Source organism: Theobroma cacao, chromosome 6 (genome assembly GCF_053813885.1).
Source record: "Theobroma cacao isolate CCN51 chromosome 6, ASM5381388v1, whole genome shotgun sequence".
NCBI lineage: Eukaryota > Viridiplantae > Streptophyta > Magnoliopsida > Malvales > Malvaceae > Theobroma > Theobroma cacao.
The window spans coordinates 6,258,025-6,272,949 of NC_142644.1; the positions used below are offsets into that span (position 1 = coordinate 6,258,025).

At 32.5% G+C, this 14,925-nt stretch overlaps 2 long non-coding RNA genes across 2 annotated transcripts in view; one reads left to right on the forward strand and one right to left on the reverse strand.

Annotated features, from left to right (window-relative positions):
• Window positions 1–1,318: 1,318 nt before the first annotated feature.
• On the reverse strand, window positions 1,319–3,145 carry LOC148762022 (uncharacterized). The gene is made up of 3 exons (XR_016026958.1): window positions 3,029–3,145; window positions 2,290–2,375; window positions 1,319–1,459 (listed from the first exon to the last, which is right to left on the reverse strand). It is a non-coding gene; the product is annotated as an uncharacterized LOC148762022 (long non-coding RNA).
• Window positions 3,146–10,463: 7,318 nt separating this feature from the next.
• Window positions 10,464–14,925, forward strand: part of LOC148762023 (uncharacterized) — a 53,600-nt gene continuing 49,138 nt past the window's right edge. Inside the window, exons 1-2 of the long non-coding RNA XR_016027132.1 lie at window positions 10,464–10,558; window positions 12,018–12,101. This is a non-coding gene — a long non-coding RNA (uncharacterized LOC148762023). The remainder of the gene's footprint in view (window positions 10,559–12,017; window positions 12,102–14,925) is intronic.

Genomic DNA, 14,925 nt, shown 5'->3' on the forward strand with positions numbered 1-14,925 from the left:
CCAAGAGTGGGTATTGTGAAACTTTAAAGATTTCTTGCCCAATTTAATTTCTAAACACATTTAACTAACTAAAACTATCAATTTAACTAAAAATCAAAACCTAAAAATTTCAATTTCTCTCCCCTAAAATTTCGTCCAGACCTTGATATCACTTTTTGATCTCTCTCCTCAAGCATGCTAAATGGAAATAAAGGCATAGGAAAGGTAGAAATCAAGTTAAAATCGAAAAATCTTACCGTTAGACGCGTAAACGGTCGAAAACCGCGAATTTCCCTTTGAATTTTCTTGTTTCTCTTTGGTTTTTCTTCTTTTCTTCCTTTCCTCTCTATTTCCTCTCTTGTTCTTCCTTATGGCCGGCCAGCACTCAAAATTTGGGTTTAAATGGGCTGACTTTTCATTAAAATAATATTATTTCATTAAAAAATGCCACATGTCACTTTCCCATTGGCCCATTTTTAAAATTTCATCCATTTGTTTCCAAATTTTCACCATACACTTGTCTCATATATTCATAGCTTAGATAAAATTCTCAGACTCATCCAAAGTCTCGATGGAGTAATTTTTGAAATTTACACTTTTGCCCCCGTAAAAGTGAAAAATTACATTTTTGCCCAAAAAACTGAAAAATTGCCCATAGACATATTTTTCATCCCTTATACTCATACCATTCTCCAATTTGTCAAATTTGATCTAAATTCTCTCAAAATCTCAAATTTTGTCCGTGGGTGGCAACATTACGATTTTGCCCCTACATTCCAAAAATCACCAGAATTAAACTTTTTCACTTCTTATCATTAAATTATACTCCAAATAGTTAATCTTGGTCAAAAATTTCTGTCACGACCAGGAACCTCCCTCAGGCCCATGACAATCGCCGCAACGTCCCTGATTGACACTCATTATCCAGAATGCCAACCAGAATCCCGCAAGGCTTACATATCAGTTTCTTTTCTTTCCTGTTAGCAATCGTTGTTAAATATCTAGTTTTTAGAGAATATACACTATTTTAGATCAAAAACAATTAAAATAAATTTTTCGCCACATAGGGGTATTTTGGTCATTTTTTTCTCAAAAATTTCGAAACTGGCTAAAACGTAATATACAAGTACAAAACACATAATTCATGTTCAAAATGAGTTTAAAAGTCTAAAATCTTCATTTAAAACGAAATTACGGTTATTTGAATATAATAAGAAAATAAAAGAAATATTAAGGAAAATATTCTATTTTCTTATAAAACAATATTTATAGAGTTATACGTGAATAATTTTTATAGCGTAAAAGCTAAATAAATTTATACATATTGAAATACAGTAAGCCAAAATATTTAATTTAATTTACAATAACAAGAGGGCCCCCGAATAAACAAAAGTAAAGAGGACTGTGAACCTACGATTTGGAAAATGCAGATCCAATGGTAGTCCTCGATGAGATCAGCTATCTACAGTCTATACTGAACCTGAAATGGGTGGAAAGGAGTTGGGTGAGATTTTGCAATCCCAATGAGTAAACAGACATTATCATAAATATCTAAAGGCGAGTAAAAAGGAGGCAAGTTTAAACAACAAATTTCAACCCATTTCATAATGTTTTCAATTTATTTCTTAAACCATAAAATATTTGTAATTTACCAAAACAATTGTTAAGGCTTATGTCTTTTATTAAAACAAGGCTCAAGCCAAAACTAATCCTTGGGGATACCTTGGCCGAGGCATCTAACCGAGTCCGCCAAGGGTGTTAAAATATTCATACGTGAAACACATTTTTATTTTTAAAAACCAGCCGTTCCTTGGCGTTGGCCGAGTTACACATTCACGTGGGGGTTCGACGTGAAGTGAGCTCTAATACTACCCCAGGAGTTACCCTCCTCGCCTCTACAACCGGAGTAACTATATAACTGGGTTTACCGTGCCCCTCTAATAGGCAGTCCACGGAAACCCGTCACTGCAGTGACTAACCCACCAATTTTAATAAAATTTCGACAGTATAACGTGGCTTTTATTTATTTGTCCAGCCTGCATAGTAAAATCAACTTACATAACTTTCCCAAATGCACTCACAAAATATAGCCACATATACTCATTTCTCATAAGCCATTCCTAGGAAAATATATATTTTTCAAGTCAGTTTGCAGCCTCCAATTACTCAATTTCATAATCAATACAATATATTTTTATTTATCACATTTATTCCTAAAACATCAAAAATCTCGTTTTCATTTCATAAAATACATAAAGGGCATTTAAAAATAAACTCTAGATAATTTACAATAATAATAAGTTTACTCACTGTTTGTACAAACTAAAAGCTTTCTAAGCGCTCCGATCACTACTCGTCGGGTACGAATTCTTTGCCTTTTCCGGAAGGCTCTCCTCCTAGACACATTACAAAAATTTACACAATTCATCACATTGATGCTAAATCACTATATAATTAACTTAAATCCTATACTAATGCATGGTATGAAATGCAATAGCCTAAAACGGCTTAAACGCGGTATTAACCTATTTTTGGCACTTTGCCCGATAAATTGCTAACGCGTTCCATTTTAGCTCTAAATCATCCCATTCTCTCTCCAATATTTCTAACCATTAAATATCAGCCAATAACCTTCTAAAAACAACAAAATCAGCTCACTCCCTTCCTTGGAAAATTCGGCCAAAAATGGGACATTAACTCGGTTAATTTTCTACTTTGTTTTTCTATCACGTTTAATCGTTTTTCATCATTTTCTCTTCATTTCCCTTAGAATAAAATCAATTCATCATCATTGTACAGCATTGAGCATCCAGCCAAGAGTGGGTATTGTGAAAATTTAATGATTTCTTGCCCAATTTAATTTCTAAACACATTTAACTAACTAAAACTATCAATTTAACTAAAAATCAAAACCTAAAAATTTCAATTTCTCTCCCCTAGAATTTCGTCCAGACCTTGATATCACTTTTTGATCTCTCTCCTCAAGCATGCTAAATGGAAATAAAGGCATAGGAAAGGTAGAAATCAAGCTAAAATCGAAAAATCTTACCGTTAGACGCGTAAACGGTCGAAAACCGTGAATTTCCCTTTGAATTTTCTTGTTTCTCTTTGGTTTTTCTTTTTTTCTTCCTTTCCTCTCTATTTCCTCTCTTTTTCTTCCTTATGGCCGGCCAGCACTCAAAATTTGGGTTTAAATGGCTGACTTTTCATTAAAATAATATTATTTCATTAAAAAAAATGCCACGTGTCACTTTCCCATTGGTCCATTTTTAAAATTTCATCCATTTGTTTCCAAATTTTCACCATACACTTGTCTCATATATTCATAGCTTAGATAAAATTCTCAGACTCATCCAAAGTCTCGGTGGAGTAATTTTTGCAATTTACACTTTTGCCCCCGTAAAAGTTAAAAATTACATTTTTACCCCAAAAATTGAAAAATTGTCCATAGACATATTTTTCACCCCTTATACTCATACCATTCTCCAATTTGTCAAATTTGATCTAAATTCTCTCAAAATCTCAAATTTTGTCCGTGGGTGGCAACATTACGATTTTACCCCTACACTCTAAAAATCACCAGAATTAAACTTTTTCACTTCCTATCATTAAATTATACTCCAAATAGTTAATCTTGGTCAAAAATTTCACTCCATGATCAAATTATTATCTTAGGTGGCAAAATGACGATTTTGCCATTGAATATCAAAATTTCTAATTTTACCCCAAATGAACCCTCGAACTCCAAACAATCATTTTTAGTCATTCTTGGACTATAAAATATTAAATTTCATCCTACAATTCCTATTTGAACTAGTTTGAGGTTAAATCAATTTAAGTGTACCGTTAGGTACAATATCAGGTTTCGTCTATTCTTAGGTGCTTTTCTAGCGTAATAACATGCTACTCAATGCATGTATGTCATGACATGTATTTATAGGGTCGGGTTTTACAATTTCACTCCATGATCAAATTGTTATCTTAGGTGGCAAAATGACGATTTTGCCCTTGAATATCAAAATTTCTAATTTTACCCCAAATGAACCCTCGAACTCCGAACAATCATTTTTAGTCATTCCTGGACTATAAAATATTAAATTTCATCCTACAATTCCTATTTGAACTAGTTCGAGGTTAAATCAATTTAAGTGTACCGTTAGGTACAATATCAGGTTTCATTTATTCTTAGGTGCTTTTCTAGCGTAATAACATGCTACTCAATGCATGTATGTCATGACATGTATTTATAGGGTCGGGTTTTACAATGTATTTCATAAAATTAACTACTAATTAAATTAATAAAAAATAATAATAAATTAAATAATCAAAAACAAATATCTTAAACATAAACTTAAATAACTAAAAATAAATATCTATACAACGATATAAACTTAAATAACTATACATAAATATCTAAATAACAACATAAACTTAAATAACTAAACATAAAGATCCAAACAAATAACATAAATTTAAATAACCAAAATTATAATTTTTATAAGTTATAATTTTATAATGTTAGCACAAAATAAAAAATAAATATATTTATATTTAAAGTATATATACTAAAAGTATTATAGTATATATACAAAATAGTAATTATACTCTTTATAAATGAACCTGATGTATATAAAGTATAGATATTAAAAGACATTACAATTTAATTAATAATCATAATTTCATTAATTAATTTAATTAATTATATGAATTGGTCCTTAGTTACAAGAAATTTAAAAAAAATAGCTAAGTTTCAAAACTATTCTAATCTCCAAACTTCTTTTTAGATAATTAAGTTTATATATTATAAATTTATATAAACAAAGGTATATATATTATTTAGTAATTAATTTATATGATAGTAATTATATTCTTTATAAATGAACATAATATATAATATAAAGTGTATGCGTTAAAAGACATTACAAGTTATATACTATAAAGTGTATATATATATATATATAGATATATATTACAATTAATAATTTTATAAGTTATAATTTTTATAATGTTAACATAAAATAAAAAATAAATATATTATATTTAAAGTATATATATACTAAAAGTATTAGTATATATATATATAATATAGTAATTATATTTCTTATAAATGAACTCAATATATATTTAAAAACATTCCAAGTTAATTAATAATCATAGTTTAATGAATTAATTTAATTAACTATATGAGTTTGTTTTAATTATATGAAATTAAAAAAATAGTTAGATTCCAAAACTATTCTAAACTCAGAGACTTTCTTTAAGTATATATATTATAAGTTATAATTTTTTTAATCTTAATACAAAATAAAAAGTAAATACATTTATATTACAAATGTATATAATAGTAATTATATTCCTTTGTAATATGATATGATATTCATATTATTTAAACATAATTAATAATCTAATAATTTTTTTATTTATATATATTAATGTCATCACATTAATAATTTGGCTAACTATATTTTTAATATATTTGTCAACATTCAACAAAAGAAATTGTTTGTCAATATGGTACAGGCTTTGGGTGCTTTTCTTTCTTACTTGGATTCGAATCACATCAGCAACAAAGTGGACCAATTTTATTTAATTATTTAAATGGGTATTATAATCAAGTTCAGGGCGGGTATCCGCGGAACCTGAATATAAAATAATCGGGTTCGAGTAACGGGTACCCAAAAAGTGATACTCGAACCCTACCCGAACCTGATTCGAGTAGTAAAATCACTACCCGAATCTGTTTTGAACTGTTTATTGAGTACCCTAACTCGGTATAACTAGGTCGAGTACCTCCGGGTACCCATTGACATCCCTAGTAATTGTACTAGTTTGTTTCATAGACCAGACTATCTTTTTAAATAAACTTAAGTTAAGTGACCCATTAGGAAAGATAGATTCACCAAGGTGGCCAATCACACGTAAATAAAAAATATTGGTGGTGACTCATCTTCATGTTGAACGAGAGTTTACAAACTCACATGTTATGACAGGTTAATTTTAACTTAAGCTGTTAGGAAGCTTTACCTCACCTTGGGTACCAATTTCCTAGCTCCAATATGCTATTGAGAAAGTTGAAAGATAAGAGGAAAGGCCTTGGAGTGCACTGGCAAAAGAAATGGAGATTTGTCTTTAACCAAAAGAAATGGGTGGATAGCCTAATGTGCATGAGAAAATATGGGGTTTTCCATGGGCTTGATACCATGGGCAGACAAACCATGGTATTAGGCCACCCACCTTTTCCTTTCTTTCTTTGAACTTTCCTTGTTTTTAATTAGATTCTCAATTTTTTGTTTTTCAATTTAGTCTTCTAACTTTTTTCTCTTTTTCAATTTAATCCTCTAACTTTTTTCTCTTTTTCAATTTAGTCCTCTAACATTTTTTCTCTTTTTCAAGTTAGTCTAATTTTTTTTTTATCTTGTTCAATTTAATCTTTCAACATTTTTCTCTTTTCAAACTTAGTCCTCCAATATTTTTTTTTTCAATTTGGTCCTTCTTCCATTGAATCACATTGTTATTCCATGCAATTGCATCCTCACTCTTGCAATCACATTATTCCCCCTTCCATTCCATCTCCATTCTTATATTTTCTACTTTTTTATTCTTGCAATTTGATCCTTATGGATACTTTTCCTTTCTATTTACTAAGCCAATAGAGTTTAAACACCTATATACTTGGCTTGAAATTTGTTATCACCCCCGTTTACTAAGCACGTTCTTCAATTGTGCTTATACATCGAAAATCGAGATGTTACAATCTCCCCCACTTATACAAATTTGTCCCTGAATTTTAATCAAGTACGGAGGCTAACAAACATAACTTCAAGATAAGTAGATTCACTATTTTAAGGTATTTTAATATGTAAAGATAAGCATGATTTTTATTGTATCCCTTAACTTGCAAGAGATAAACGTTATCCTTATGATTGTAAATCTTTAAATTTTAATCCAATGTTCTAGAAAAAGGATTTTGAATATAAATATACATATACATACACACACACACACACACACACACTACGTATTAGTTTTAACAAAGGGGGTCAAAACATTTCAAATGGTTTCCTTCAAAATGAATCTATGTTGGTATGTTGAGTCAAAAATTCATGTATGACTAAATGTATGCATTCCCACCTGTATGATAATGAGATAAATATGACTTATATGCACATGAGTATGTAAAGAATGATCAGGAGTTTGGTATGTGAAGTAGTAAATATGATGATAAGTTTATGATGTTACATGATATGGGTAAGTTAAATCCTATATTATTATCAAGACCTTGATATGGGGCAAGTACTACACATAGCTATTTACATAGCCATGAGTTGGGTGGAATACCACTCAAACTATGTCTTAGATAGTGGGGATTGCATCATTTTCCTCGGTTGTCCTAGATAAAAGAGACAAATAGTATTATCCTAGATAGTGGGAATTGTACCATTATCTTCGCTTATCCTAGACAGTGGGGTTTGTACCATTGTTCTTGGTAGGTTTTAAGATGAATTAGTATGAATAGTATGTTAGATTGATAGAAAGACTAAGTTTTAAGTTATGAATGTCATTTATGTGTTAAGAAGTTGATGAATGGTATTATATGGCTGGATCCAAGTGAAATCTCAAGCTACTTTCATTGCCCTTTAGTATAGGAAGTTAAGTAGAATTGAAATTGCAGAAAATTGCCTAAAAATCTGAGTTTTATGAGTAAAGTATTGATACTTGAAGAATAAGTATTGATACTTTCTTAAAAAGTATTAATACTTAAAGTCCAAAGAGCTTTCTGGAACAAAAGTATCGATACCCCATAAAATGGTATCGACACTTTAAGCATAGAATAGTCTTTTTACTCACCTTTTTCACAAGGTTTTCATTGTTTTTAGTTTTCATTTCAATCTAAACTTTAATGCAACTCTAGTTTCAACTAAAAGCATATAAATTAGTCTTGAACAACATTATTTCCAAGGATTTGAAGAAAAATGTATGAATTTCATTACTTTCATGATTATTTAAATTGAGAATTGTGCAATAGCTCTTCCTTTTTGGCTTATCCCCTTTCGTATATGCTCACAAAGTCTTTATGACTCATACTGTAAGATGAATTTTCTTTGCAAATTAGTGATTTGCTTACTACCCATATTATGGAAAAGAGCTTCTAATCATTCTTGGTAAGTGTTTTTAGAAGCTAACTCGAAGCTTAAAGGGTTGGGTCATGTTCCGCTTTCAAGTTAGCCTTGATGTTTATGTTTACATACAATTGAACATTGTCCTGTTTATGTAGCTAAGAGTTGACATTTATACCATACATGTTTTAAACAGACAAAGTGTTATGATGGCTCGAGAGCCTAATTGGGCAATACAAAGTGGACAAGCATTTATTTTGAGATGTTTTATGAGTGAAGTGTTGGTATATGCCCTTGAGCCAATTGGATTTGTAAAGCCCGACCTTATAAAATACTATTCATGACATACATGTGATGATAACATGATTGCATGCTAGGAGAGTCCCGAAAAATTTACAAAAGTCGGTATTGTACCTAGAGGTACAACAAAGTTTATTTAATCCTCGAACTAGATCAAATAGGAATTTTAAGGTGAGATTAAGAGTTTCACAGTTCATGGATGACTTAAAATGGTAATTTGGAGTTTGAGGATCAATTTGGAGTCAAATCGGAATTTTCACTAACTAGGGGCAAAATGGTCATTTGCCACCTGGGGACAAAATGGGAATTTTAGAAAAGATTTTTTTGACCCCATTTGACTTATTAGAGTATAATTTGACTTATTGAAGTATGATTTGAGGTTTAGAAGTGAAAAATTTTAATTTCGGTATAATTTGGAGTATAGGGGTAAAATGGTAATTTTGCCACCTCAGGGGCAAAATTGTAATTTTCCACCACCAGGATATTTTTTCCAGCACATGGTCTTCCTTTGTCTTCATCTTTGACCCTTGACTAAACATGTGGTGGAGATAAAATGTTTAAATTTTTAAAATTTTAAAAACGGGCCAATGACGTAATATACAAGTACAAAACACACAATTCATATTCAAAATGAGTTTAAAAGTCTAAAATCTTCATTTAAAACGAAATTACAGAAATCTGATGATTGGTTGAAACAGAAAGTTCAAAAGCTGCAAGATGGAAAAGCTAGTGAGTTTAGACTCAGCGATGATGGTACTTTGATGCTTAGAGACCGAATTTGTGTCCCTAAGGATGATCAGTTGAGACGAGCTATTTTGGAGGAAGCTCATTCTTCCGCCTACGCTTTACATCCTGGAAGCACCAAGATGTATCGGACTATTAAAGAAAGTTATTGGTGGCCGGGTATGAAACGAGACATAGCAGAGTTTGTAGCGAAATGTCTCACATGCCAACAGATCAAGGCGGAGCATCAAAAACCGTCAGGTACTCTTCAATCTTTACCGATTCCTGAATGGAAGTGGGAACATGTGACTATGGACTTTGTATTGGGTTTGCCGCGGACACAAAGTGGGAAGGATGCTATTTGGGTGATTGTGGATAGATTGACTAAGTCCGCCCATTTCTTGGCTATCCATAGCACGTATTCTATTGAGAGGCTGGCAAGACTTTATATAGATGAGATTGTGAGATTACACGGAGTCTCAGTTTCTATTGTGTCAGATCGAGACCCTCGATTTACTTCTCGATTTTGGCTGAAATTTCAGGAAGCTCTTGGAACTAAATTGAGATTTAGTACTGCCTTTCATCCACAGACAGATGGTCAATCTGAGAGAACTATTCAGACCTTGGAGGATATGTTACGGGCTTGTGTCATTGACTTTATCGGGAGTTGGGACAGACACTTGCCATTGGTGGAGTTTGCTTATAATAACAGTTTTCAGTCTAGTATTGGGATGGCACCATACGAGGCTTTGTATGGAAGGAAATTCCGAACTCCGCTCTGTTGGGATGAAGTAGGTGAGAGGAAATTGGTGAATGTGGAATTGATTGATTTGACAAACGATAAGGTCAAAGTTATCCGAGAGCGATTAAAGGCAGCTCAAGATAGACAGAAGAATTATTCGGATAAACGAAGGAAAGATTTGGAGTTTGAAGTCGACGATAAAGTTTTTCTTAAGGTTTCTCCTTGGAAAGGTAATAATTTGAAATTTCCAAGTATTAAATCTTATTTGATTATACTATTGTGATAATTTGTGGTATTTATTGGATGATGAAAGGTGTGATTCGATTCGCGAAGAGGGGAAAGCTCAATCCAAGATACATTGGACCTTTTCGTATCATTGAAAGGATTGGGCCATTGGCTTACAGACTTGAATTACCCCCAGAGTTAGATCGAATTCATAATGTCTTCCATGTCTCAATGTTGAAAAAGTATGTTCCCGATCCCTCTCACATTTTAGAGACACCTCCCATTGAGTTGCATGAGGATTTGAAGTTCGAGGTGCAGCCTGTACGTATTCTAGATCGAAAGGATCGAGTGCTACGGAACAAGAGCATTCCAATGGTGAAAGTATTGTGGAAGAATGCTCGAATGGAGGAGATGACGTGGGAAGTCGAGAGCCAGATGAGAAACCAATATCCACATCTTTTATTCGAATCAGGTAAGTGAAATTTTGAGGTCAAAATTTTATTTTAAGGGGGGTAGTGCTGTAAAGCCCGACCTTATAAAATACTATTCATGACATACATGTGATGATAGCATGATCGCATGCTAGGAGAGTCCCGAAAAATTTACAAAAGTCGGTATTGTACCTAGAGGTACAACAAAGTTTATTTAATCCTTGAACTAGATCAAATAGGAATTTTAAGGTGAGATTAAGAGTTTCACAGTTCATGGATGACTTAAAATGGTAATTTGGAGTTTGAGGATCAATTTGGAGTCAAATCGGAATTTTCACTAACTAGGGGCAAAATGGTCATTTGCCACCTGGGGACAAAATGGGAATTTTAAAAAAGATTTTTTTGACCCCATTTGACTTATTAGAGTATAATTTGACTTATTGAAGTATGATTTGAGGTTTAGAAGTGAAAAATTTTAATTTCGGTATAATTTGGAGTATAGGGGTAAAATGGTAATTTTGCCACCTCAGGGGCAAAATTGTAATGTTCCACCACCAGGATATTTTTTCCAGCACATGGTCTTCCTTTGTCTTCATCTTTGACCCTTGACTAAACATGTGGTGGAGATAAAATGTTTAAATTTTTAAAATTTTAAAAACGGGCCAATGACATGATGCCATGTGTCATGCCTTTATTAATTTATTATTTTCCTTTTTAAAAGGCACAAAATCAGCCCATCTTCCACCCCATGGCCGGCCAAACCAGCAAGAAGAGAGAGAAAACAAAAACAAAACCCTAGAGAGAGAAAATCAAAGAAAAAGTGTGAATTTTCAAGGAAATTAAGTGAAAAAGGTGAGTTTTTTCTATTAAGCTTGAGTTTTCTTATTCTCAAGCATTTCTCTTTATTTTCCATGATTAAATTACATGTTTTCATGATGAATTCAATTCTGAAAAAATGGGTTAGGAGAGAGAAAGTTGTTGGATTTATTTGATTTTAATTTATGTTAGTGTTTTTAGTTAGTTTAGCATATTTAGAAACAAAACAACAAGAAAAGAATTTATTTTCTCCCCCAACCATTAATGGCTGAATTTACCATGTAGTGAGTGAGGATGAGTTTGATTTTATTCTAGGAGAATTGGTTAAGGAATGATGAATTATGAGCCTAGAAAAATAATGGGAATTTTCGGAGCAAAAATACGAATTTTTACCCACTAGGGGTATTTTCGTAATTTTTTATTGGGACTGATAATTTGCACCACACTGAGGGACATTAAGTTAATTTGGGTGCAATTGAGGTATAAAAACTGAAAAGAATTAAATTGGAGTTTAAACAGACCCGTTAGGAATTTAATCGGGTGATAAGACGAATTAGGCCAATACCGGGTTTAGATAGTTACCAGTGGATTTTTGCATTCCATATCATGCATTGGTAGTCTAAATTAGTTTAATTTTGATTTAGTACCAACTTGGTGAAACTCTCGATTTTGTACTGTGTCAAGGTGGTGAGTCCTCCGATAAAGGCAAGGAAATTGCATCCGAGGACCAGTAGACAGAGTGCTTCGAAAGTCTGCATTCTAGACATTGTGAGTAAACTTACTGTCATTTTAATTATCTAGGGTGGTTTTTAGATGCTTTCATGAATTCTATGGAAAAAGGAATTTAAAAAGATAAATTTTCATGTTTTATGAATAAATGAGTTTCAATGAAATTAAATTATAAATTGTTTTGAAATTAATAGTGATTTTGAAAAATAGAGTACACGGAGACTGTTAATTGTGACAATTTGATTGTTTAAATTAACTGGCTTATGATAAATCGAGCATGATTGGCTAATTGGCAATTGTATTGAAATGCGAATTGTTTGGTTACCTTGAAAAACTACGAATTACAAAATTGCCATATCGTGTTATTGAGTTTTATTATATGGTGGATTATATATTAATTAATCACTGCAGTAGGGGGTTTCTGTGGACCAGCCTTTTAGAGGGGCACGGTAAACCCCATTATATTCTTACCTCGAACGGAGAGGCGCGTAGGGTATCTCCTGGGGTAAAGTTTAGGGTTCACTTCACGCTAAACCACCACGTGAGGGGGAACTCAGCCAACGCCAAGGAACGGCTATGTTTTCAAAACAAAAACATGATTTATGTGAAATGTGAATTTTAATAGCCTCGGCGGTCTCGGTAGGATGCCTCGGCCAAGGTGTCCCCGAGAATGGATTTATGGCACAAGCCTAGATTTTTATGAGATTCATAAGCCTCTTTACGTGTTTTGAACAAAATGTGTTCTAATGCTATAACCCAGTTTATGATGATTTACTTTATTGTCTCAATGTACTCAACTCTAGATGTTTATGATGATGTTTGTTTACTCATTGGGATTTTATAATCTCACCACCCTCCTTTCCACCCATTTCAGGTTCAGTATAGACTGTAGATAGCTGATCTCATCGAGGACTACAGTGGGATCTGCATTTTCCAAACCGTAGGTTCACAGTCCTCTTTACTTTTGTTTATTCGGGGGCACTCTTGTTATTGTAAATTAAATTAAATATTTTGGCTTACTGTATTTAAGTATGTATAAATTTATTTAACTTTTACGTTATAAAAATTATTCACGTATAACTCTATAAATATTGTTTTATAAGAAAATAGAATATTTTACTTAATATTTCTTTTATTTTCTTATTATATTCAAATAACCATAATTTCGTTTTAAATGAAGATTTTAGACTTTTAAACTCATTTTGAATATGAATTGTGTGTTTTGTACTTGTATATTATGTTTTAGCCAGTTTTAAAATTTTTGAGAAAAATGACCAAAATACCCTTGTGAGACGAAAAATTAATATTTTATTTGTTTAAAGTTGGAAACAGCTTAAAATATTTTAGAACACGATATTTGACAATGGTTGCTCACAAGGGAATAGAGAAACTGATAGTAAAGCCTTGCGGGGTTTCGGGTTGACATTCCGGGCAATAAGTGTCTACCGGGACACCGCGGCGGTTGTCACGGGCTCGAGGGGAGTACCGGGTCGTGACAGGATTGATCAAGAAATATATATATATATTGTCATTTAATGTATACTTAATCGCATAACTATATGTGATAGAGGTTTTCCTTCATGTTAGTGCAATAATAAGGAGTTATTAAGTACTAACTGGATGAAGCCCATAGAACATAAAGGCCTTGCAAGAGAATTGTAAAGTTGTTACAATTATAAGATGTCACGACCCGGAACTCCCTCGACCCAGTGACAATCGCCGCGGTGCCCCTATGGGCACTCATCTCTCGGAATGCCAACCGGAACTCCGCAAGGCTTAATATCAGTTTCTCATTTTCCCCGGTGAGTAACCGTTGCCAAATATTATGTTCCAAAGGATTTTGAGCTATTTCCAACTTAAAACAGATAAAATAAAAGTTTTCATCCCACAGGGGTGTTTTGGTCATTTTTCACTAAAAAATTTTGAAACTAGTTTAAACTTTAGTAAGCAAGTACTAATTGCATAATTCACAATCAAAAATAAGTTTAAGCACCTAAAACCTTTATTTAAAATAAAATTATAATTATTTAAATATAATGAGAAGATAAAACAAAATATTCAATAAAAACAAAATATTCAATAAAATATTTTATTTTTTTATAAACAGTAATTTTAGAGTTATACGTAAATACTTTTTGTAACATAAAAGCAAAATAATTTCATTCATACTGTGAGATAGTAAACCAATGCATTTAAATTAATTTAATTTACAATATCAAGCGGGCCCAGGAATGATTAGAAGTGAGGAAAACGGTAAACCTACAGTTCGGAGGACGCAAGTCCAATGGAAGCCCTCGATGGAATCAGCTATCTACAATCTAGTTTGAGCTTGAAGTGGTTGGAAAGGAGGGTGGTGAGATTATAAAATCTCAGTGAGTAAACAAACATCATTTAAATCAGCTAAAGCCGAGTAAAAGGAGACAATTAAAATATCCCATCATTTTTAAGTATTTCACAATTTGAAAATTTATCCCAACCCATGCAAACGGTTGTATTTCATTTAATTTCTCATTAAGGCTTATGACTTCCATAAACATTTGGCTCATGCCATCAAATAGTACTCGATGACACCTTGATCCGAGGCGTACACTCGAGCCCGCCAAAGCTGTTAAAATTTTGTATACATGTAAAACATATTTTTAGTTTGAAAAACACAACCATTCCTTAGCATTAGCGGAGTTCATCATCACGAGGTGGTTCGGCGTGACGTGAACTCTGGCCATACCTCAGGAGATACCCTACGCGCCTCTCTGACCGAGGTACATATAAATATATCCGGATTTCGTGCCCTTCTAATAGGCTGGTCCACAGAATCCGCCTACTGCAGCAAGCTAAACCCACCATACAATAAAATTTTGACAGC